This window comes from Leptinotarsa decemlineata, unplaced genomic scaffold (assembly GCF_025532065.1).
Source record: "Leptinotarsa decemlineata unplaced genomic scaffold, Ldec_3_MD MMD2_tig00000026_RagTag_RagTag, whole genome shotgun sequence".
NCBI classification, from domain to species: Eukaryota; Metazoa; Arthropoda; class Insecta; order Coleoptera; family Chrysomelidae; genus Leptinotarsa; species Leptinotarsa decemlineata.
In genome coordinates this window covers 8,691,225-8,714,563 of record NW_027412539.1, presented here as the reverse complement: position 1 = coordinate 8,714,563, position 23,339 = coordinate 8,691,225, and the positions used below count along the sequence as shown (strand labels likewise).

The 23,339-nt window shown below is 34.0% G+C and overlaps 1 long non-coding RNA gene across 1 annotated transcript in view; it reads left to right on the top strand.

Moving 5' to 3' along the window:
• The window catches only part of LOC111508822 (uncharacterized), a 200,438-nt gene extending 177,344 nt beyond the window's left edge, over positions 1-23,094 (top strand). Inside the window, exon 4 of the long non-coding RNA XR_012464640.1 lies at positions 22,979-23,094. This is a non-coding gene — a long non-coding RNA (uncharacterized lncRNA). The remainder of the gene's footprint in view (positions 1-22,978) is intronic.
• The last annotated feature ends 245 nt before the right edge of the window (positions 23,095-23,339 follow it).

Genomic DNA, 23,339 nt, shown 5'->3' with positions numbered 1-23,339 from the left:
GCCAACCAGTTTGGTTCACAACATAGAGACCAGGTAGCATCTCACATTTCGCATGCAGTCACCTCCTCGGTGAATAAAACAAGGCATCCTTCAATGATACATGAATACTTTATGCTAATACAGAAGCATAAGTTCCCTTGCCCACTTCACTGACCGACAGTTGCACACAAGTCATGGGGAAGGCGGTTCAACGGTAATGACTGCGACACAGGCTGCAACAGAATTTGCAGGCGCGCCGTACAACGCATGCGCCGTTCGGCAGTGAGCCGAACATCGTCGATCCATACGTATGGAACGGCTGCCATTTTGGTGGAACATTTCGTTAATTGTTGTCTCCGTAACGAGCGAAGGTAATGCGGGCTTCCTTGAATCGTTGACTTGATGTTTATGCTGTTTGTTTTCGTGAATTTCTACTTACTGTTATGGTTGGGCTTTTCTGGCTCGGGGCCATTCCAAAGTCAAGGAACTTACTGTCTTGTGAGCGGCCGGTTGCCCTTGATGTGATTGCTCTCAAATTCCTACACATTCAGCAAAGTCAAACTATCCAGATTTTCATGTACAGTATGTTCAGCGATGTGGTAGACAACAGAAGAAAGAGACCAAAATTCTCATCATTCGACAAAAGTTCATTTTTGATAAAAAAGTTTACTTTCGTAAAAATACGACCCTTGAGAAAAAACAAAGTTGTATATAGGGTGCCTGAAAAGTTGAAGTTCAATTTGTTAACAAGAGTTAAGTACCCTCATTATAATTTTTTTGAATATCCATTAATATTTGTTTGGTACATATTTACATTTCACTCATCACCCTGATTAGGCCTCTGATTAGACACCTTGAATAGACCTCTGAAATAAATGACTTATACTATGTCCTAACAAGCAGCATAATGCTCTATAACATTATTATGCATAGTGCACGTGATCTCCCGTACAAGGCTGCTTTTACAGAGTCATACTAAGTAACGACCCATATTTTTATTAATATGGGGCGTGGTGATCATGTTTTGATCACTTATCTATCATTGTTTGGGTTGCTTTCTTGTTGAAGTTGAAGATAGTTTAGTTGTCAGTGTCAAGCAAAACGTCATTCTTTGTAACTTTTGCAAACAAAGCAAAGAATATTACCTACATTTGATCCATTGTTACGGTAATGGAAATTTTTCATATGAATATGTTATTGAAAAATTTCATGAATTATTCAATGCACATGTAACGAAATTGGCGGTCTGAAAGCTGGTCAAGAAAGTCTATGAAAGTGGATTCGTGAGAGATTGGAAATAGTGAAACATTCCCAAATTCTTTTCACGAAGATAGAGAAGTAGAAAACCAAAACCTTTATTTCCAAAGAGAATCCCACAGTAAAAATTATAAAGCGACCCTACTTATACTGCAGTGTGTTAGAGAAAACCCCACATTCAAGGAAACGACTTTTCCAACTGAAGGTGGTCCAAAAAAGCATTATTCTAGCTGTCGTCCTGAATTTTCTTGATTTTTTCGAACCGTCCCCACTACCAATCAAACTTCATATGTGGTTGGAAGGAAACGACTTTTCCAACTGAAGGTGGTCAAAAAAGCACTATTCTAGCTGTCGTCCTGAATTTTCTTGATTTTTTCGAACCGTCCCCACTACCAATCAAACTTCATATGTGGTTGGAAGGAAACGACTTTTCCAACTGAAGGTGGTCAAAAAAAGCACTATTCTAGCTGTCGTCCTGAATTTTCTTGATTTTTTCGAACCGTCCCCACTACCAATCAAACTTCATATTGTGGTTGGAAGGAAACGACTTTTCCAACTGAAGGTGGTCAAAAAAAGCACTATTCTAGCTGTCGTCCTGAATTTTCTTGATTTTTTTCGAACCGTCCCCACTACCAATCAAACTTCATATGTGGTTGGAAGGAAACGACTTTTCCAACTGAAGGTGGTCAAAAAAAGCACTATTCTAGCTGTCGTCCTGAATTTTCTTGATTTTTTCGAACCGTCCCCACTACCAATCAAACTTCATATGTGGTTGGAAGGAAACGACTTTTCCAACTGAAGGTGGTCCAAAAAAGCACTATTCTAGCTGTCGTCCTGAATTTTCTTGATTTTTTTCGAACCGTCCCCACTACCAATCAAACTTCATATGTGGTTGGAAGGAAACGACTTTTCCAACTGAAGGTGGTCAAAAAAAGCACTATTCTAGCTGTCGTCCTGAATTTTCTTGATTTTTTCGAACCGTCCCCACTACCAATCAAACTTCATATGTGGTTGGAAGGAAACGACTGTTCCAACTGAAGGTGGTCCAAAAAAGCACTATTCTAGCTGTCGTCCTGAATTTTCTTGATTTTTTTCGAACCGTCCCCACTACCAATCAAACTTCATATGTGGTTGGAAGGAAACGACTTTTCCAACTGAAGGTGGTCAAAAAAAGCACTATTCTAGCTGTCGTCCTGAATTTTCTTGATTTTTTCGAACCGTACCCACTACCAATCAAACTTCATATGTGGTTGGAAGGAAACGACTTTTCCAACTGAAGGTGGTCCAAAAAAGCACTATTCTAGCTGTCGTCCTGAATTTTCTTGATTTTTTTCGAACCGTCCCCACTACCAATCAAACTTCATATGTGGTTGGAAGGAAACGACTTTTCCAACTGAAGGTGGTCAAAAAAAGCACTATTCTAGCTGTCGTCCTGAATTTTCTTGATTTTTTCGAACCGTCCCCACTACCAATCAAACTTCATATGTGGTTGGAAGGAAACGACTTTTCCAACTGAAGGTGGTCCAAAAAAGCACTATTCTAGCTGTCGTCCTGAATTTTCTTGATTTTTTTCGAACCGTCCCCACTACCAATCAAACTTCATATGTGGTTGGAAGGAAACGACTTTTCCAACTGAAGGTGGTCAAAAAAAGCACTATTCTAGCTGTCGTCCTGAATTTTCTTGATTTTTTCGAACCGTCCCCACTACCAATCAAACTTCATATGTGGTTGGAAGGAAACGACTTTTCCAACTGAAGGTGGTCCAAAAAAGCACTATTCTAGCTGTCGTCCTGAATTTTCTTGATTTTTTCGAACCGTCCCCACTACCAATCAAACTTCATATGTGGTTGGTTACCGGTCTCTCTAAATACAGAAAAAATTGTCGATTCAGACAAATCGACAAATGAGCTGTAGCCCAACATGCTCTCAACAAAGAAGACACTAAGATTATCTCAGTGGAAGATACAGAAATGCACTTCATCTAAGAGTATATAGCGAGACAATAAAAATTCATAAACATAGGGACAATTTCAATGGAGAAGAAAAGACAATGAACATCAATAAAATCTGGCTACCTACAATCAATAAGATTGTGCTACCTAAATGGTACTCAAAAAAGGTCAGTTAATCCAATCATGAGAAACCAAGCCCACTAATATTAATTTTGAACCAGAGTCAAAAACCAGCATAGTAGTTGACGTGGTCGGAACGACGGAAACAATAACTCAATCGGGCACTGCGACCGTTATCACATCGCCTTTGATGATGTTTACCGCAGTAGTAGACGAAACATTAGGCATAAAAACCTGCAGACCATAAAACCCGGAAAATAGCTCTCCTACAGTTATCTTCAACCGTGAAAGTGACTTTCTTTAAACTTTATATAGCTTGTCAAATTTCTCATCATCAAATTTCTGGTTGCTGGTTTTTTCCAAATGTCTTCGTATCAATATTACCACGGATATTGTGACTGATGGATTTGCCTCCGTAAAATCAAACTGTACATCACTGTCATAAGTTTTCATGAAGTAGTTATCACTTTCCAAAAAAGTTTAACGTGAGAGAACTATAATTTGTAGAGCTATTGATTGATTTCTGGAAGTTTTATAATCTGAGGAAAATAGTACTTGAAAAACTTCAATCCCAGTATTTTCTATAAATAAACGAATACAGATCATGCATCTGCCTGACTGATCTAAAAATAAAATCGTCTCATCTGCTAGTTCCAGTGTAATTGAAAATAATTCGATTCATTTTGTAAACACAACCATTTGCTTCATCAACTGGAAACTGATTTGGCCTTGAATGACTGAAAGTTCGTAACTCAAACAATAAACACGTCACAGGGATCTTGAAACAGACTTGACTTGAAACTGTTGAACATACTCTAATTAAATGGGTGTTGTTCAATATTATGTGGTCGAACTCAAAATGACCTCTACAATGAATCGTTATGATGATATGAATCGATGTGAATTGAGCATAAAAAAAAAAACAAAAAAAGTTTCTGCAACTTGTCTCCCTGTATATTAGTCATAGAAATGATGTCCTGTAGTTACGGAACTCTGCGAAATATTTCACCAGTGTTTTCAATTGTACACAAAACACTTTTCAATACTACTCATCAAATAATGATAGCAACGTAATGAATATCCAACCGAAAGTGGCTAAAAACAAAGTTGTGAAAGACCTTTTTGGACCATTATCCAAGTTCTCTTGTTTTTCTCATATCTTTTGAAATTATAACTTGGACAAACAATTACCTCGCCTCTCTTTGCATTACTCACTGTTCAGTGTGCGGTCGACATATACTGTAGACAGTGATCATATAACGTAAAACTATCACCGGTTTTGAAAGTGATTATGAAAAATTTGCTGCTGTCCGCGTTTGCTCACTTTAGACCAAAAATGTGTTCGAATGAAAAATTCCAACGGTCTGTTGGCGCAGTTTAGGCGCCGAATAATTATTGTAGATGAAACTTGGATACACCGTTATACGCCCGAAACAAAAAAATAGTCCAAACAGTGGACTGCAAAGGGAGATTCAATAAAAGCAAAAACTGTTTTTCGGCTGGGAAAGTGATGGCAACTATTTTTTGAGATATTCATGGACATACTTCAATCGATTATCTTCAAAAACGAAAAACCATTACAGGAGCATACTAAAAATCATTACTTGCCAAGCTGAATGCAGAACTTGTGCGAAAAACGGACACATTTGTAGAAAAAGAAAATCATGTACCATCAAGATAACGCACCGTCTCACTCGTAAATCTGCTGTATTGCGTTCAGCTTCCAAGCTGTTGGATATATAACAGTTATTGTTAAATTATCGAAAATTTATTTACAACTCCACCTCTAAACGACTTGGGACTCATTCATATTATTAGGGAAAGCTGTTAGTGGTCTAATTAATTTTAAATTTATCGAAAATGTTCTCTTAAGTAAATGGCCGTTATTGAATCTTCCTTTCACTAATCTGATACAAACATCAACATTTATAATACTACTCGAACGGATATTGAGAAATTAACATAAGTAACAATATTTTTTCATGAACAGTATAAATAAAGTATGCTACGCAACAGTGGTTTTCACAGTAGTTCTGTTTATCTGAATGGATTTCATAATTTTTGAAGGCAAAACAAATAATCTCAACTTGGAAATAAATTTCTCATTGCTAACAATGTCAGTCTCATATGTTATGACTAAAAGTTTGAAGGTATAAGTCTTCGACCAAGTAATGAAATCAAAGATTGCATGCTGGAAAATTATTTTTCAAGCAAAAGAGTTTTTTGTTGTGATCATGTTTGTCAAAAACATTTAAATAAGATGAGAAACAATTTCGGTTCGGTTCTATGTAATGATAGTAATTAACCATTTTGACAAAAAAAATTGTACCTAATGATTAGCAGGCAAATTTACAAAAATCTTTCACAACTTTCACCCAACGACTTTCATGAAATGTCAAATTCACAACCCAGCCACAAAGCATGCGATAAACGAATATATGCGAAAACTTCAAGCATAATATTGTACCTGGTCAACGCTATATCATACATATCAATGAGGAATTGACATTCTTCACAAATAAATGGATATGAATGGAGGTGTTCTACATGATTGCAAGTATATACGCAGGTAATTTAAAAAATTAGGCATGGAATATTAAAAAAAAATTCATCTCGGAATAGTTTGATGGAGCAGTCATGAAGTTGATTATTTTTTTTCATCTCGAAACTGAATATTCAATAATCGGACCTGAAAATTAACATAAGAGGAGAGATAAATGGAAATGCACAAAAACACTACAGAAAAATCTTAAATGCTCGAAGTATGGGTGCTAAAATGGCAATTTATGTCTTAGCTCTTCCAAGAAACATGATGACTTCTAAAGGATGATTGTGGAGAGTAGTTTTTTCTGACCAATTAAGAACAAAACTGTGAAGTTATTTGGGCGTGGTAATGAAAAACTAAACAGTGTAATACTTCAATGACTCATTCTTGGCCTAGAAGCAGTTAGTGCGTCTTTATTTTTGCGCCATTCAACAACTATAGGTATGAGATTCATATTCAGAACTTATTCCATCAAAAGTACTCACTCCATCAAAAGTATATACATTCAATTGCAATTTCCTTTCATGCACGATTTAGATTAGACTTTTCTAGTTTATTGTATAAGTTTAAAGATGGCCTTATAGAACGAAACTGAAGTAACGTTAGTTACAAATACAAGTGGTGAAAAACATGGAAAGTTTCAATTCTCTTTTCTTCATTATAATTTCCTACCACGTAGTAACGGCTACATCCTAAGTTGATGGATGTAGCCGTTACTGAACTATAAAAATCAACGGGGTTTCTTCAATATATTGCCTATTAATACAAAAATTCAACCAAATGTTTATGAATAGAAAACTACATGCTTTGTTATATAAATTCCACTATGATATTACCTCCTTACGGGTAAGTATTTCTCTATTGTAATTCATAACTGGTCCATCGAAAGTAATTTGAGAGGGTTATCTGTCCACTTAAATAAAAGATAATATTTCTTCACTCAATACATAACACATGAAAAAACTACATATTAGAAAAATTCCGGAATAAAAAAATTAGGATTGTGTAACATAGACCCCGACAAAACCAATTTTATTGAAATCTTCGGGATGTTCCCCCTCATCCCTAGTATAAACCGAATGCACTGAACCACCTCAGATTTCATATCACATATCGAATATGGAGGTGAAAGCGGAGACAGAATCGCCGGTCTGTATTATGTTTAGGGACAATAGAAAGCTTCATTTCGAAAAGGTCTGCTCTCTGCCGTGTCCTTTGGGACAATACTTTGCTCAAACCGCAAATGAAATTACTTTCCCTTCCCATACTGATTCGATCCTTCGGAATTGGAAATTTCCCTTAAAAATACGTGGATTTCGGAGAATGGCATTTCTACACACACAGAGAAGGTCCCTTATTCGATTTTAGAGAATGGTTGAATATAATCAGTTGAACCGCAGAAAATGTTATCTATATATAGCTGTCTGAATGAAATCTACGGAATATTTTCGGTAATGATAGATATATTTGCAGAAAATGTTAATTAATTTCAAATGTTAATGCGAACGTTAACTAGTTTAGTGATACAATTTTTTTTTCTGCAAAAGTGGCTGGTTGGGTAATAGGATCAATTTTTTCTAAAAAAAAATATTGTATTTTTGCCGACGTTTCCAATTTAATTAAATTCTTCAGGGCTCGAAAAGTAGTTTTTTTGTGTTGATAATATTACTATTTTAAAAACCATATTAGATACATATTTAAAATATAAAAATCATTGCAACAACAAATTTCCGAGACAACACCAACACAAAACGACATGAAACAAACGATATGAAAAGTATGCATCAAACTACTGTTCAGAGAAAACACATTCCGGAATGATAGGTCGTGGTGGAATAAAACTTGTATGTATGTTTATGACACAAAATCTACTGCTGAGTATTAAAATGACCTGGCAACTCTGGCGGTATTAGTATGTCCCGACTTCGTGGGTCATACAAAATATAAAAAAGTTAATGATTCTATTATTAAATGCGCCTTTCAAGAGAAATCATAACATTATTATTCTGGTAAATTGTAGTAATCATTATTCCGACAAAATCATCAATGAAAAGTATTTACAACAGATAGTAGTAATCCAGAAAATAAACTGTGAATGTAACATCCTCGACAAAAATATTCGAGTCGAACCTAGTTACTTTTCTTCCAATATTTTTAATAACATTCTTCTTGCCATGAAAAGAAAAATGTTTAATGTACTAATTTAAACTTAAACTATATCCTTCATTCGCAGTGAGAAGTTTTCCGATTCCGTAGAAAAGTTTCAATGAAATAAACAAGAGGAAAGTATATAATCCCAACATTCAGCCAGCAGAGCCAGTGGGAAAAATTCACTATATTTTCATCCGAATGAAAAAATCGTCTAAAAATATATATGAGGAAGTTTTGTCTTGTTCACTATGAATAAACATATTCTTTAAAATAGCTTACTGAATATTTAGGAAAAAAAAGGTTAGTTACAAAATGAATGCAGTGATATAAAAAAGGACACAATTTAAATATAGCCACACTATTAACACGCGATTCTGTTCAGTGGCGGCCCTATATTATTTTTCAGGTGATGTGAAATCTCTTAGTTACACCAGTCTCACTCCCGCAACGGTGTAGTTTCAGTTAAAAACGCGGAGTAAAATTTTTTGTCAGCTATTTTTGTGAAAATTCAGATGTAAGCTGCCGAAGATGTGAAATTTTGGTACAGTTTGATATTAATTGTTCTTTTGCTTTGTAAAGTTGTAAAACTGTACTTGCACAATCAATGCTGGTAACAAATTTCCCTCACAACTTGAAACTCAAAGAAAAATTATATTTCACAAAAGTACATAATTCTTATCATTTCTCAAACAATCTTATTGTAGACAATTTACTCAATTGAAATACTGCTTAACGGAAAAAAAATATTTCGACATATTTTTTTTCAACTCAAAGAACTAATAATATTTAATCTTTCTTCACAATTCACATGATTTTTGCAGAGAGTACAAAAATAAATATCTCTGTTCATTAAGATGATTTGATCTGTATTCATTGAGGTCGATAATTTATACAAATTGCATTGTAAAGTAGTATTGAGTATCCGTTCGACTGCCTGAGGATACTACTATGTAGTGAAACACCTATTGGAAATCAAGTCTATATTGTGAAAACTTGTAATTATTATCATGAATACTAAAAATATCTCAGAGAAAATTTTACATGCTTTACTGATCATTCATTATGAATTTGTATATTTATTGAGAGTGGAGGAATAGCAAATGAAAAAGGTATCGAATGAGATTCATTTGATAGTACCTACTTGCATTATGCAATATTTACAATAACATGCATCGTTGCATCAGATGGTAAAGTAGTAAATAGTACTAACGCATACGTGAACTTGAGATAAAATCATTATTAATAACGTGTTAAAATAGTTTCTTTCCATTTTATACACTGGGAACAGCAACAGGTTTTTTATTGCTGTTGCAGTCCATTTATGGACAGCTTACCAAAATTTCAGGATTTGTTGATCTTTTTAAAACGGCCATTTTACGATCTGAATCTAACTACAACTTGGCCGATATAGGTAAGCAAGTAAAGATTAAAATTGGCATAAATTTCTAGTACAGTCGATGAAACATACTAGAGCTCCTTATTCGAAAAAATTAAAGTACATGATGAAATCTAATGAAGGAAACGTTGCAATGCAAATTGGTTCATAATAGATAACAACAAATATGAAACAGTATTAGAAGTTTTACTGCCTTTTTTTATATCGTTCGAAATGGGTCGCCAATTAATTTTTATTGTTGTTTTCATTTTTATCTTCGAAGATAAAGATCTTCAAGGATTCAAATCCAATATGAATCTCTACTTTCGCACAGGCACCGCTATTAGAGCGCCTTGAAGATTTTTCTGTAGCGTATGTGTTTTGTCCTTGAAAAAAAAACTGATTTTCTCGATATAAAAAGAGATTATTATTCTATTAGTTTTCCAAAATATATAAAACTTTTGTCCAATTTAACTAACCTTGTTTACCGTTTCCGAAATAGCATTAGTAGGATCAGTTAAACACCGATCTTTATAGGTATGATTAGGGCGAAATATTTTTTAAGTTTCCGCCATGTCGAATGCTTAATTTCTTATATTTATCTCGTAAAGTTAAGATCGGATCGAAAAGTTGTACACTAAAAGTTCTGAAGTTATAATAAGAGGCCGAAACAGCAACAAATCTTTTTTTTTCATTATATTCGATCATTCGTTCCAATGAAAAATATTTGAAAATATATTTCAACACGTTATTTGTAAAAATGTTATCTACCGAAGTCCATAGTTCAAATTCTGCTATCATTATGGTGATAATTTGACCACACTTAAATATGTTTCCCAGAGTATACACTGCCAAATTTTCTATTTTCAATGGATGAAATTGCTAGATCTATCAGTTTTTTGACGTACAGTGGGACGTAAATACGTTGTTCAAGTCAGTTTCAATTTACTGAAATTGCTTTCACCTTCAATGACAGAAACAAGTGTAAATATTTTTATTGATAAACTTAAGAACTTATATTGGCACTGTTCACAGCCAGATACATAACCTTCAGTCAAAATGTTCTGAAATTCTTTGCATGCTTTTTCTAGAGTTCACTTTTCTCTGGAATTGCGGTGTTGATTATGTCAATCATAAAATGAAACAACTTTCATTTCAAACAGACTTTATGGGTCTATCAGTGCCCATATTCATTCTCGTACTTGAACAATAGTTGTTTCGAGAGAACGAACTGACTTTATTCCAATCTGAAAAGCTATAGTTCCTCAGCTTCTGTTGTTGTACTGCTTTATACATTCTGAGCACTTCTTCAATAACTACGATATGTTTGGAAAATCCATAACCTCAGAATAACAATGTTAAATTGAAACAGTCTGTCGTTCCAAGCCACCATTGTGAGTATGCACTCGAATTAGCTTTTATGTTGAATCAGTGGCGATGGTTAAGATGCTTGCAACTGCATCACTTGTTTCTTCAAGGGAATTTATTAAGGCATCAAGTCTGAAGAGAAATCATAGCAAACTGCAGTAAGACCGAAAACTCTATACTCCGCTCGCGTATCACAAACTTTTTTCAAGGCTAGTCCGTTTTTTTAAGGAGGAGGGGATATCTTCATAGACTCTGTGCCGGATTCCTACCGACTAAAACCCCTTCCCCGTTGCTCAGCAATACGTACCGGAAACCGCTCTCACATTACTTTAATACGTATGCCCTAGGCATATATTTAAGAACTATAGGACGTTGTTTACATATGCATCAAAAAAAATATCGCAGTTATTATCACGAACTTTTGGCAGCTAACTATCACATTTAGTCATCGATTTGTGCTCCGACTGATCTCAAGTTTTCTTGAGCTCATTACTAGTGTTAGGAATCACACGTTAAAAGGTAAGACCTCGTTAATCCTTAGCTAGCACAAGTTTCGACTTCTGAGGGTTGTCGTTCGTAAGGGTGCGACAGCTCTTATCGTTCTATAGGTTTTGTTCAAAGTCTCTTCGCCACGTAAGAGACTTTCCATCATATTTTCGGCATTGAATATGGTATTTGTTTAATACCATATTCAATGCCGCATTTTCCCAAAAAGGATGTGTTCTACGTCGTCGCGTCGTCTGCATTGCAGTAAATATACTCTGGAGATTTTGCTCTTCTGCGGTTAAATAGGTACCTACGGAAACAACTATGCCCCGACAGTGCCTGGGTGAGGTAATAGTCCACCTCTTCGTAGATTCGATTCAACCAACTCTCTATTGCAGGTATTAATCGGTGTGTCCATCTACCATATTGACCGCTATCCCATTTTCGTTGCCAGTTATTCATTAAATTTTCTCTAGCGATTCCCTTGGAAATGCCTGCATATTTATCTATTCTCTCGATGACTTGGAGCTCTATTAGTGAAATTCCAGCAATAACACATGCTGCTTCCGCAGATATGATATAGTTCTATATGCAATACATATTCTAACTGTTAATTTATTTTGTAGGCCGGTGAGTTTTTGGACTAATTTTTTGTTTTGCTTTTCTGTGTGCCATGGTGAACCGTACAAAATCTAGGAGTGTACTACTCCTGACAAAATCTGTTCTTTCTGCCTTGAGGATATTTGGGTTACGTGTTCGGCAAAGGTGAGCTTCGTGTCAAGCCATACCCCAAGATACTTAACAGCTTTGCTCAGTACTATCTCTGTGCCTTGCGTATCACAAGTTATTGGTCCCAGTTTTCTACTTTTCGTGAAGGCTAGTCCATCTATGTCTTTTCATACGAATCTATCTAACTATTGAATCTATTATCACTGTTACTGTTATACATGGGCCTGAGAAAGAAAACACGTTTTTTTTTCTCAATTAGCTTTATTCATCAACATAATATCCATCAAAAGCCACACTATCATTTCAGCGTTGATCTAACACTTCAATACAACTTTTGTAGAACGATTTTTTTTTGCTTCAACATAAGCTTCAGTTACATCTGTATCCTCTTCATTCGAGTGACATCAGTCACCTTACCGGTGAGCATTTTTTTGAGGTCTGCAAACAGCCAGTAGTCGCTGGGAGCCAAATCTAGCGAGTATTGTGGATGTGGGAGCTATTCGAAGTTCAATTCATGTAGTTTTGCCATTGTTTTGATTGACTTGTGACACGGTGCGTTGTCTTAATGGAACCTTTTTTTTTCTTCGCCATATGCGGTCATTTCTTTGCAATTTCAGCCTTCAAACGCTCCAATAACGCTATATAATATCCACTGTTGAGGTATTTCCTTTTACAAGATGGTCGGTGAATATTACACCATGCACGCACATCCCAAAATACCGAAACCATAACCTTTCCAGCCGATTGCTGTGCTTTCAGGCGATTTGCATGAGATTCACCAGTTGCTCTCCACTCAGATGATGATCGTTTTGATTTCGGAGTGAAGTGATGGATCCATGTTTCATCCATTGTCATATATCGACGCAAAAATTCCGGTTTGCTATGTTTAAACATGGTCAAACACTGCTCAGAATCATCAAGACGATCTTGTTTTTGGTCAACAGTGAGCTCGCGCGTCACCCATTTTGAACAGAGGTTTTTCATAGTCAAATGCTCATGCAATATGAAGCCAACATATTCTTTGATACCTCAACGAAGAAGTGTCACTCTTAGCACAATAACTGACAAACTTATGACAAGAATATCATGAAATTTCAACGGCTTTCTTTTGAAGGTTAGTAATAACTGAAAAAGCCGTGAATGCATTTAGACTAGTGCCATCTATGTTTTAGACCAGATATTTTTCAGCCCATGTAGTATTTAATTTTTTGTGGTTGTGAAATATTCGTAACAAATCTGGGGTCGATAAATAAATTCAATAGTCAATAAGTATTTATTAATACGTATTTGTAGAGTCTAGGCGTTGACCGTGTTGTCATGATGTTCTTCATACTGTTGAGATGGAGTTTGGAAGCCTTTTCATTAAAATCATCTCGTTCACTTACAATAAACTCGACAACTGAAGTTGAAATTTCGAGCGGTGGTCATTTTGAAAGCACACTCAATTGATTTCCTATGGAAATCGGCTCATGAATATTCAAAATTACTATCAGAGTCAAGCGAGTCAAATGAGACGACAATGTAACCATTGCCGGATGGAAGCCATGAAATGGAATGAGTTGTTTACTCAATTTAAATGAACAGGTGCGCAGTTAGTAATTTTAGTTGAATGGCTGCCGCTGATGTTGACCGAAGAAAACAATTAGTCTATTTGCGAATTGAACATTTGAAATGTTCAAATATAAAAAATACTACAGGAAAGTAGCTGTCAGCTTTCATTCTGAAAAGATGGATACTAAAAAAAACCTAACCTTCATGTGGGTGATTTGATATTTTTATGTCTGAGTAAGAAAACTTAAGTTTTTTGCACTTTTTCTCATTTATTTTTTAACGTAGTCTTCTTCCGGCTCAATGCACTCATTATAATGTCAAACAACTCTAATATCACAGCTAAAAATTGACATTCTTACGATCGAAGATAAAAAACGAGTTGCAGTATTAACAAGCATACACAAAATATTTGAGGTAAAGAACACACAAACACATTAACATTCTTGTTCTGATAAGGTAATGTAGTTTCCTCAGGAAATTTACTCCGTTTTGTCAGAAGAAAGTAAAAATTTTCGTTTTTAGCCGAATAGATAGATGTGTTGACTGTGAAATATAAATGTTCCAGGAGTAGATGTAAAAAAAAATCTCGATATAGTAAAGACAATCACCATTTCAAATAGCCGCATAAAGTAGGCCTCATAAAAGGCTATCACAAAAAACAGCACTGCCATAGGAGTATTAAACCTGATACCAACTCATTGTACTTGAAAATATACGAAACAAATAAAGCAATGAAATGAAACGGCACGTACATACCTAAGACTTGTAGACTATAAAAAACCTTGACAAAAATGATGTTTTGTAGTTATTGCTGAAAAATTTTGATGAAAAAAATATAAAAGGTTTCCACGAATATATGGTATAAACACTCTCAAGCCTTATAATTTTTCAATATAGAGTTTTCATTATGCGATTTCATTCATGGAACGATTCTGACATTTTTCGTAATATCAACACCTTTTAAGTAATGCAATATAACATAAATATGGTAGAATCAAAGAATATGCAGTTATTGTGACTGATTTTGTGGTTTGTTAACCAAGGTCCGTAGGTTTTTAGTACTGATGTTTGGTCTGCGGTAGATATCTTCAAGAGTGATTCTTCAGACTTCAGTCTATACTCAATATTTTAGACAATAATTTCAACTCTCAATTCACAGTATTCAACATTTTGCTGATGAGACCGAGATATTATTTTCAACACGTTAATTTGAATAAATTTTTTATCTATTCCTCACAGAAGTAAAAGATTTCAATATCATTTTCAGATAGCAATGTGTATAATTGTGGATGAACCAGATCTAAAAAAAAAGATTGAGCAATATAAAAAAAGATTCAAATAATTTATATTGAAATAGAAAGATGGTCAAAAACAGAAAGCTGTGAAAGTTTCCTTTTTGGTTTTCGAGAAAGAAGTGAGATAAATAATATATGAATACTGGTGTCTTTATATTGACTTATCAAAAATGCCGAGTACTTATGATGCACTGTTTGGAACCTTTGGTGTAGTAATGAATATTACTGGAGTTTTTTCTCAACAATAAACCGTTATTTTAACATCTCGATCACCAAGTGATCATCTTCAAGAGGAAGATCAGTTTGATCTTCCTAAATATTCAATGTTCAAAAATGCCGAGCATTAAGAAATACAATAATCATTATAATACGGTTCGATAATATTATCATGTTTACGAATTTTTCTCTCATCAAGTCGTCCCTTAGATTTCCGAAACTTTTTTCTGGTAACCTAAGAATTGGTGAAAACCAAAATGAATGCTCAAAAATTGCTTTCATAAACTCATACGAAGAGCTCACTTGAATCGTTCATAAACATGCTTTAGTAGAAAGCTTGTAAAAACTGATTTCAAAACAAGTATGATAATGATAAATGAAAATACTATATTTACAGGGTGTTCTCTAACTACGATACGAAACTTCAGAGGGTGATTCGTTAGGTCGTTTTTGGAATAAAGTTCTCATGAACAAATCAGTCTGTTTAAATCTGTTTTCCATTAATCAGCTGTCGCACCCCTACGGACAACAACCCTCAAAAGTTGAAACTCGTGCAAGCTATCGATTAACGATGTCTTACCTTTTAACGTGTGATTCCTTACACGGGTTGGACGATAGCAAGTGAATATCGATCGTTAAGCCTGGGGCTTGAACCACCGACCAACACGGCGGTCAATTCGAGTGAGTGAACAAAGCACCCACGTCGAACCGATCGGCTACCGACCGTCCGGAGTTGCTTTGTTTCTGAGATATAGGGCATTGAAGTTAAAAAGCTATTTATAAAATATCATAAAAATCCTTACAACGTTTTGCTCGAAATTTGCTAATTATTTTAACTAATAAGGCGCTAATTTAGCCCTAACTAGATCGAAATTATTAGGTTCAGTGGACACCACAGAGGGCACCACATCCAACAATATTGGGGAAAAAATACGTCACTAACTTGTTACTGTAGTTTTTGATTTTTTTTAGAATAATTAACTGAAAATACAACTTTCTCGTCGCCTGTGTTTTCTTCATGTCTAGCTTCGTTTTCGAGAAAAAAATTGAAGTCATAACATGAACACCTGCTTTAGAGACCAGCCGACAGTGTCCATTCGTTCAAAAAAACAGGTTTTTCCGGACTGTTTACGTAAATTACTATTATGAACGAAATCAAAATAGATTACCACTGATTCAGGTTCAGGTTAATATGTTGCTTCAATTTGTGATTTTCTCAGATGAATTTGATGAGATTCTAATATTCGTAATTATTTTGTAATAACGGATGATTGACCTCAACCACCACAAAAAATGTCTATCAAAGAGTTCAGCCGCCTTCATATCTCAACTTGCACTTGATCTCACAACAGTAAAAGTTATATTTGTAAATATAAAACTTCTACGAATGGCCGAACCTACTCAACTTGATTAACACCAATTTACCCAGCGATGTAATAATAAATAAAATGTAAACTTCGAGTATGTACGTATTTTTACAGCTAAAAATATTTTCACCGGAGTCATATTTCGGTTCACTTCAATTTTCCAAAGTAAACCAACGCTTCTGAATGACTGTTGACAAACGTCGCAAACGAAATGAAGTAATGCATCAGAAATATGAAATTTTCGCCTTCGCGTCAAAGAAAATAAAATTGAAAAGTGCAATTGACTATACGACGTAGACAACTGCAGCCAGAAAACAAAGAGTAATGTTTATTTTACTTACTCCGAGTTTGTCGCCCACACACAAACTTGATCACTTTATACAGAACGACCGAACGAAGAGTATGTATTTCTCGAAACTTGTGAAGAACTACAAGAATGTTAGTTACGAGTTGTACTAAATTGAAATGCATTGTTTGTACAACTTGTTCATTGAAAAAATTCATTTATGCATCAGCCATATCCCTGAAAATGAAGTATTGTTTCCGTTTTATGTTTGTATAATTTAAAGTTTATCAAACATATGTCGTGGTTGGCAATGGATCGTTCTATTGTTTCTTAACAATATTTTTGGTTTATTACAGAAACCTGTGTAGGACGATGAACATTAATAATGTTTATTGATATTTCATGCAAACTAGTTCAAACATATGAAACAAAATCTTATTTTCTTTCTTTAAAGCAATAAAAAAGAATCAACTGCACTAAATTTTTCCTTTGAAATTTCAGAAAATTGAAAATGTAACGTTAGTTGGAATACAAGTGATTATGATTTGAGGAAAAAAATGAAAAACCAAGCGAAGATAGCGAACAATTTCATGTAATTACGGAAAATTGGGTTGGAATTAATCAAAGCTGAACGAACTGATAATATTTGTAAATTTGGTATGTTGACACAAATATTTACTTTCATCACATTGCGTGTCCTTCTCTAGATGCTTGTGAATATTCCATATGATGTTGGATATTACCATTATGGAATTATTTGTACTTATTTGAAAAAACGACAAGAAACAGTTAAGGGCTACTGAATATAGGAGCCAACTCAACAACAAATTCCAATGAACAAATTGTTAATGTTTAACATTTAGTAGTAGACGAATGATTTGATCCTAAAATTTGATCGAAATGGAATAACTAATAATGCATGCTTTCTGTCGATTTGTCTTGCGTTAGACAATAATAAAGCATGAGCAGAACATAGTTCATATTTTACTTGAAACATAGCAAGAGAATTACAATGGTTATTATTTTTTTATTTCTAACCTTACAATCAAAATGCATTATTTCGCATTTGCAGATTGAATCATCTTGTATAGTCGCTGGATATATTTCTATTGAAAAGTGAAAATTATTAACTAAAGCAGTGATGATTCTATAGAAAAGTATATGCCTTGAAAATGTTGATCGTGTTTAAAAAGTCAGATTTCTCTATCCTCAAAATTATGAAAGATGTAGGATATTTGTAAGTTAAAAATCTTGCTAAAATAAATCCTCAGAAATAAAAATGGAGTTTTCTTGGTCAACCTCCGTCCCTATATACAGTATATACCCTTTTGTCCTGGCTCCTCTCATCTAATGAAACAGAATTAACACAATACGAAACGAACTTATGGAGTAAAATGAAACAATAATTTCTTAATGTTACAACAGAACAGGTAACATTCGTTGATTTATATCCTGTTGACGGTCTAAATAAGACAATCCAGAAAGATGGGTTGTATTTTGGACATCTTCTAGATACTGTTGCTGAATGTTCAATATTTATATTGAAAATTCTGTGAACTGACGATATAATAAAAAAGCACGGATTTTCATGAAACATTACATAAATACATGGACGGGTGGGAGTCAGTGTCAATTTAATTTTTTCTCTGATATCTCCAACGCTGAAATTTTATATTTCCCAGCAATATATTCAACATCATACCGGTAAAGGAACAGAAGCTATAACATTTTTGTTAATTGTTATGTTACCAGACAATTTCATCAAATGCTTCTTGTAGCTTCCGACAAAAATAGTATTTAACAAAATAGTTAATTTAGAATATCACTTTTGTACTATAATACATACAGTTTCATCCCCAACGTATGCACCATATGAGAAACTTATTTATTAAGGATTTTTCGACAAAAAGTTATTCTTGATAAAAGTTTGTATATCCCCTAAAACTGAACATGCACCAACAAAATACTGTAAAACAAACGTAATATACGAGTAATTGTGTAACCACGGTCAATTTTCCTGTCCAAAGTAATTCTCCATAATAATCTCCAGAAAATCAATGAGTTTGTTCCAAAGTACCTATTTTATTTTAATGTTTTGTGACTTGATATCATTGAACAATAAGTTCTTGTTACAATACTGCACAATTTTGAGTAATTTTTGGTGTTAACAAAAAATAAATAACTTTGCACCAAGAATTTTGAAAATTATGTTACTTTTCAAAAAAATTTACCGTGGTTAACACCATAGTTGTGTGATTTGTAATATTGCAGGCTTTTAAAAAAAACCGTCGTATACAGAATGCTGTCTATTTATATTTTAGGAAATTTTAATTTTTCGTAGTCCCCATTGAAAAAAAAATGGGTAAAAAAGTAAACCTTAACTCAGATGGTAACTTACGTGTGTTTTACCGTTTTTCGTTGGTGCATGTTCAGTTTTAGGGGATGCACAAACGTTTATCAGGAATGAATTTTTGTCGAATATCCCTTAATAATTAAGTTTCCCATATGGTGCATACTTTGGAGATGACACTGTACAACATGGAAAAAAGAAAATGGAAATAAATTCAATTGTACTTTTCTATTTGAAAATAAATTATATTAGTGTTTCAAAAAATCTCACCTGATGAGCTAATTTCGATAATGACGTTCCCATATCAACCAACGAGTATATTATAAACATGTGACGTAAATTTCAACATCTATTTCTGAACCTTATGAGGGAGTTGATTGAATCTAAAAAAGTAGCCTACTTGAACAATTTTCCGATTGTTACAAAATCCGTGTATATTGGATAAAACTCATTGTTCGAATGACACAGTACATGTTTTGATCTTTCTATATTTTGAACAACCAGTATCGACTCCATTCAGAAAACGATGTATAAGATTTTTATAACATTGTCTTATAGTATTTTGGCATAAAATCGCACATATTCTACATGTAATTATTCTTGAAGAAGTAAGAGTTACTTAAGAAGCATTACAAATAGAAGAATCCTACAATCATCAATATTTATGGCAACAGAAGTCCTTTATAAGGACATATTACTAGTGTGACTGATCAAACTCCATCTTTCGACTTGAATTTGAAAAAAAATTTCTATTTTTCTTGTCAAAAAACAAAATAATACTCAACATTCATGATGATATCTTGGTTATACAAGACGTTTCTTATATGGAAAGATTATTCATATGACAGTTGTGAATATTCATCAAATGTGTTATCGCCGCATTAGAGTTTTAATTAGGAAGAAAAATAAGTCATACATAATCTTCACATTGAATATTCTAATATTATCAACGTTCATAATATATGAACTTTCTCTGTTTGGAATAAATATCTTCGAGCATTATCGACGTAAAAATTATTTATTCATTCTAGTATACCTTTCCAAAGATTCCATTCGCACAAATAATCTGGGAATATATATTTACTCTTATGAAAAGGAAATATCTTCCACGCCTACTATTACTATATGTTAATCAAATTGAAATTGGCATGAAAAAAATTAGTGAATGAATAAACTAATGCTATTGAAATAAATTCAGGAAATGTTTGAAAATTCCATATTTTTCTTAGAGCTTTTTTTAGAGTAGCGGTTTTTTTATGTGTCAGTATTTTATGAAAATGGACTTAAATTTTTATAGGAAGTTGTCAATTAATTCATAAGGACACTTTTTAGAGAACGATACATAGGATTGTTGAGGTTTTGTTTTTTTGTTATTTTCACCTTCCAACATACAAAAAGATTGAAATTATAGTGACTTTATGCATGTGTAAACTTTCTAATCCACCTTGACAAGTTTTATTGTAGATACAATAATTTTCTCAAGGATTATCGATATCACTATTGCGTTTAATATGTTGATATACAGAGTGGTCCAACAAAAAGTATGCACCTTGCTTTTCTCCTTTTTTTGTAACTTAACGCAAAAATGCTCGGACAGGTCAATTTTGCTTTTGGGAGGGACACATTTTAGATGTATTTTTCTACTTGTGCCTTCAACCCCCTAGCGAGGGCACATTTGAAAGGGCACAAAATTATCTTTACAATGATACCTAATTTGATGTATTTCACTCAAACATATAGGTATTATGACTACTACTACAACTACAACCCAGTACTTTGAAATGTGTAATTGACTTAGTAGAATCCTACTTCAGCAAGTGCTGAAAATGTGACCCATTTGCTTCTATTCAATAATACAGATTTTGTTCAAATCTATTCCTAACATTCTGTAGCATATCAGGTGTTATACATCTGCACTCTGCTGTAATTCGTTGGCGAAGATCTTCTATGGACTCGGGCTGCGTAGCAAAACATTTATTTTTCAAGTGTCCCCAAAGGAAAAAGTCTAAAGGCGATAAATCAGGTGACCTGGCAGGCCATTCGATGGGGCCTCTGCTTCCAATCCACCGTCCAGGAAACCGGTCATCTAAAAACTCTCTTACCGGAGCAACATAGTGAGGAGGTGCTCCATCTTGCTGGAAATGAAGCCGATCATCATTATGATTTTGGTCATTTTCAATTATTTCTGTTATGAGAGGATCAATTGTATCTTCAAGCATGCTCAGGTAGACCTCACCAGTTAAATTCCCAGGAATAAAAAGTGGCCTTACGATATGACTACCTAATATGCCACACCAGACATTGATTTTTTGAGGGTACTGGGTATGGACCTCTCGGAATGAGTGTGGGTTAACGGCAATTATGCCTATTCACAGCTCCATTCAAAAAAAATGTACTCTCATCGGAAAAGCACGTGTTGAATGATAGGTGCGGATCATCAATTAGTAACTGGCTCAGTTGTTCACAAAATTGCAGCCTTCTATCAGGATCATCTTCATTGAGTTCTTGTACTAATTTAATTTTGTACGGTTGAAATTTATATTATTTTAATATCCGTATTATGGACGAACGGGAGACACCTGAGGCTGCAGCAAGGTGATGGGTACTTTGAGTATGATCCATTTCAACATTTCCCAAAACAGCGACTTCCACTGCTTCATTTCTGATCGGTTTCCGTGGCTGGTGTTTCACATTACAGACATATCCGGTATTGACAAACCTTTGGACTAACTTGGCAACGTACGAATCATTCACATTTTTTCCGGGATGATTGTTATTAAAGAGGCGAGCAGTAAGTCTGGCACAACTGTTATGTTGATAATGAAGTTTAATAATTTCAACTCGTTCAGGAATAGAATAAACCATTTTTACAGTAAAGTTGAAATAATTTCAAAAGCAACCGAACTGAATCAATGAACGTTTGCCTATATTATTTTTGTACACTTATCTGCTAATTTTATTTGTACCAAAAAACGCACGAGAGAAATTGAGGAATGTAGTAGTGATAAAAATGCAGTTTTCTCCGCATTTTCATTAACACCAAAAATATCGAACAAATGTTCTTGCTTTTTTTATAACTATTCAAGAGTAAATACAACAAATTAGGTATCATTGGAAAGAGAGTTTTGTGCCCTTTCAAATGATGTATCACTCGACCCCAATTTCCATTTAAAATTTTTGGGTTGTTACTCACCCTCGCTAGGGGGTTGATGGCACAGGTAGAAAAATACATCTAAAATGTGTCTCCCTCAAAAGCAAAATTGGCCTGTCCGAGCATTTTTGCGTTAAGTTACAAAAAAAGGAGAAAAGCAAGGTCCATACTTTTCGTTGGACCACTCTATATGTGCAAATCCATAATTCATGAAATTTTGCAAACGATTGAAGCATATAAAATTTTATCTTGAATTTTTATACACGAAAGCAAAATGTTTAATATTTTGGAATTGTACGCATTTTGATAGACTGGATGTCGAGAATATGTGGAATTCCTCAAAATTATCAAGATTCGAAAATTATAATTACCTATCAAAAATATCAATGTTGATATTTTTTTTTCATGAGCACCGACTTGTTCATTAATTTCGATTTTTCTGTAATGAAGAAGATAACCAAAAGTGAATACTCTTTGTGAGCAACTTGTCTTATACAATTTCTATTATCCGAAACAATTCTATAAATTTTCAAACATACGTCTCAAACAACGGATAAAAAAAAACTCATGGCAGTTGCCATACTTTCAAAATTTGCTTTTGTATCCTCTCCATTTAACGACTGACGTCCGAATAACTTTTTATACCCCAGTTCAAAATTATTCATTAGACTTTTTCCAGATTCTGGAAAATGAAAATACCTAAGAATTCCGAACATTGTTATTGAAAATTGTCAAATAATACAATACTATTTGTTTCCAACTTACGGCCAATAAAAATAATAATTTATTTTTTGTTTCAGGTACAGAAATTATATAACATACTGGAACTTCTCTTAAATACGTGACAAAATCGAATATTCAATAAAGTTGACTGTAAAACACTGTGTACCAATAAAAATTCTTGTTTTTCTGTGTTTTCATTTCTATTTCTGTTTCAAACTCTCTACTCCATCTAACGTACACAATAAGCATTAAAAAACTAATGAAGAGGAAATAAGCATATATATACGTAGGTATATTCTTAATTGTGTATCACATTCGATAAAATATATTTCACGCCACAACCAGACTATTTATGAAAAAAAACTAGTTACACACGAACGGCTTTTTCCTTCATAAACACTTTGGGATTCGTCCAACGTGTTTATCAAATTTATTGAA